The sequence below is a fragment of the Pinus tabuliformis genome, chromosome Q, assembly GCF_031772625.1.
Source record: "Pinus tabuliformis cultivar Carrire ecotype Pingquan chromosome Q, CPIR1, whole genome shotgun sequence".
Classification (NCBI taxonomy): domain Eukaryota; kingdom Viridiplantae; phylum Streptophyta; class Pinopsida; order Pinales; family Pinaceae; genus Pinus; species Pinus tabuliformis.
The window spans coordinates 423793018-423796938 of NC_142296.1; the positions used below are offsets into that span (position 1 = coordinate 423793018).

General features: G+C 35.4%; 1 pseudogene; it reads right to left on the minus strand.

Annotated features, from left to right (window-relative positions):
• Nucleotides 1-675: 675 nt before the first annotated feature.
• On the minus strand, nucleotides 676-1835 carry LOC149220012 (beta-1,6-galactosyltransferase GALT29A pseudogene; annotated as a pseudogene).
• Nucleotides 1836-3921: the final 2086 nt, after the last annotated feature.

Genomic DNA, 3921 nt, shown 5'->3' on the forward strand with positions numbered 1-3921 from the left:
ATAAGATCGACATCTAGCGTGACATCTAGCGTGAGAGGAAGACCAATAGGTGTACCATCGAGGTCTAGGGCTTAGAGTGTTTCCTTTGAAAAATAATTGAGGTCGCACTAGTGGTTTGGGGCCAAATGAGCTCTTGCTCATTAGTGTTTAAACTAAGGGAATATATCCCTAGACATCTTAACCAAGGATTAGAAGTTGGTGGTTTTTGGATCAATAACATAACAAACTCCTCAATGCTATTAACTCATGTCCAATAGGTCATACCTCTTAATGCTTTGAGTCCAATTAATGATGACATAATTTCTAGATAAATTAGGTCACTTCCTATAAATGATTTGTATTCACATTTACTTCAAATTTTTAGTGACCTACCAAGCCATGTTTTAAATCTATATATATTTAATTCATATATATATATTTTTTTTAATTTTCTTGTTTTCATTTTCCATCATTTCAAAACTCTGTTTATGGCGTTAAACTATACATCACTGCTACGGAGAAAAGAAAACAGATATATATAAATCAACTTTTGTATGTAAACATGTTACTTACAATTGATCATCATATTTTTCTTGTAATAAGTCTGCAATATCGATGAATACTGCACACTTCGAAAAAAATCCAAAAATCCGATGCCTATAGAAAACGAATCTAATCACAGAGAAAGAAGGAACCTCATAAATAGATTTCCACCGGTGGAAGCTCGATGCCGGCCTCGCTTAGGAAAGGTATATCGGGTGACCTATCAGCCAAATCACTATACAATCGATACTCGGCTTCATAATCATGAAGCCTCAGCTCGCTACTCTGATGTGTATGGTAATGGTGCTTTGCCTCCGCAGACATGACTTACCATAGCCGAATAGACTCACCTTCTCGAAAATCCCCAATGCAACCATCACCGCCAGCATTCCAGACGAGTAATGGAACACTGGGCCTTCGTGCGCCTCGCTCCATTTGCCCGGATGTTTCCCGGTGGTCTCCACAAAAATGTTGAGGGAATCAGGTTGTCGAATCGGGCATCCGTGACGAGCAGGGGGCCCTTGTGGGACGCGTTGCAGCGAACGAAATCCATGAATTGGGCGGGCTGGCAGATGTATATCATAATTGGAACGCCTTCCCCGTATGAATGGCAGAAACACCCAACTCTCCTGGCGCAGCTATGCAGAATACTGCTGTTGATGAACGCCAGAGTGGTTTTCGAGCCCACTTTTTTTTCGAAACCCCTGGTGTGGACGTTGCTGAGCCGAATTACCATCTTGTGGGAATCAATCAGCGGTCCGTGGTTTTTCTGGAGCAGGATACCGCTGTTACCCACCACGGCGCAACTCCGGTAGGGTTGCCCGGGTCGGATCTCGAGAGACCTGGTGACGTTGTAGTGGCGATCCAAGGGTGTTTTCACCAGATCGCCAAGCTCCGCCATGACCAGCGGTTCGAATCGCTTGTTCTGAACCCAAGTCCGTAACACCTGGTGAAATTTGATTGAGTGTGCGTCGCTGCCAACGCTATCGTTCAGCAAACCGCTGATCAGCTGGCGCTGCTCCGCCTCGCCTAACTCTATCGCGGCATAGGATAACAACGCCGTCTGATTAATGATACCAGCCCTGGGACCGCTTTGGCCGGGACCTGCCAGTAGCTGGTTCCTGTATATGAGGAACGCTGGGACCCAATGCTTGGTTTACGATACTGTACACAGCCACTCTGTTTATGAGGTCGCTGCTGAACACCAAAAGCAGCACTGCGCCCAGAATGGTGAGGAGCAGGAATCGCAGTGATTTTGTCATTCGAATATTCATCTCTTTGCTGTACCCCAATCTTTTGGTGTAATCCACCATAGCACTGCCGCTGCCGTTGACGCCTCCTCGCCACAGATTCGAAACCACGCCTCCCTAACCCTAAAGAAGAATGCAGTAAAACGACGACGCCGCCACCCACCATCGTGGGTCCACCGATTTCCAAGGTTGGCCAGTGCATGCATCAAGGTCTGGTTGACATCAAACATTTTTAACCCGCAAACCAACTTGAAATTACAAAAAGGCAACTGCAGTATAGTCCATGATTATTTACAAATATCTCTGTGGAAATATTTTATACCTGCGGTCTGCCATTTACTGCTAATCGAAGGCAATCCCAATCAAAATCAAAATATGGATGGAAATTTAAATATAACAGCTTCAAGAAATACTCTTAAACTGGGGAATGGCATGGCAATTTCTCTCCTGTGTCAGTCAGAGAGTTGTTCTGAACACCATCTATCAAAAGGGTCAAATAATGTTTCTATCTATCAATGGCTATTTAATGCAAACAAGTAGCTATCAATTATAACAAATAAATTGATAACAAATAGAAATAGAAATGGTAATGTATTATTAAATTTATTAATTATATCAAATAGAAATTGTAAAGTATTCTTAAAATTTAATAGACATGCATAACAAGTATGAATAAAGTATAGACATGCATAACAAGTAATAAAGTAAAATAGTTGACTTAGCTATCCTATTTGTCAAATTTAGAAAAAAACATTAATATAGACAGGAATAACAAACCGGTGGTGTAATGAGCAGAAATTGTAAAATATTCTTAAAATTTAATAGATATGAATAATTAGTATGAATAAAGTAAAATAGTTTATTTCGTTGTCACATTTTCAAAAAAGATAATAATAAATATGAATATAATAAAATAATTAATTTTACTTTTATATTTGTCAAATTTTCAAAAAAATTTAATATCTACAACTTACCAATAAAATTTCTTTATTACAAAAACACAAATATGTTAAAAAAAATCGATTTAAATTTGACAGCTTTTCAGCATTTGGCCCAAAGTTATTTATAAGAAATAAACTAGTTGATTTAAATGAGTTTAGTTCCTAAAAAAATCTGAAGTTAAAATCTCACAAAAAGCAAGTGAAAATCATGAAGTATCCTTATAATACCATCCTACTCATGAATAAATTGTTTTTCTATACCATAAAATAAAGTCATCAATGCATCACAATTATTTAATTCCCTGAAAGATTATATTAGGCTTTAGAAAGTCATCCATGCATCACAATTATTTAATTCCCTCAAAGACTATATTAGGCTTTAGATGCTTCGTATTTAACTGCTCAACAAAACTTCACGACAAAATTTCTTGGTATCATCAATGTGCATTAATTAGTTCGACTGTGGGAGTTTGGAAGCACCAGGTAACCTCCACTTGTTCAATGCCTTCGACGATCTTTTTCAAATATCGAGAGGTGACACGTGACAACAAAACCCTAACGGGATCTTCTTAACTCTGCAAATAGTCAAGAAAGAGCAGGATTCACCCTTTCGTTAGAACTCCTTAAATTGCCAATAAGAGAGTTAGGAAATTAGCTAATGTCTTTTTTTGGATGAGGGTAGCGCACAGCCAGAGCGTATGTGGAGTGATTTTGCTTAATAATCGTTTTGGTTTGAAAATTTTTGGTCTACCCACTCAATATAATAAACATGTTGTAATGTATTGTCTAGTTTAACATTGTGACTAGGTCAAATTATAAAAAATAAATATAAAAGAAAAAGAAAAACAATTAAATTAATAATTATAATTATCAATAAAATATTTTTATTTAGTCAAATTACATAAAATTAAAATTAAAAATTATTTTAAAAACACAAAATTTATAATTAATAATTAAACTAACTTAAATTCATTTTAACTCCTAATCAAATTTCTAGAAATATAAATCTTTATTAAAATAAAAATAAAAAACTAATCTCTTTTAACTTTTGACAAATTTGAAATTAATATATTATTATTTAAATTGTATTTTAAAATAAATAAATAAATAAATATATATATATATATATATATATATATATATATATATATATATATATATATATATATTTATTTATTTTAATTTTTTACATAAATTAATAAAACAAA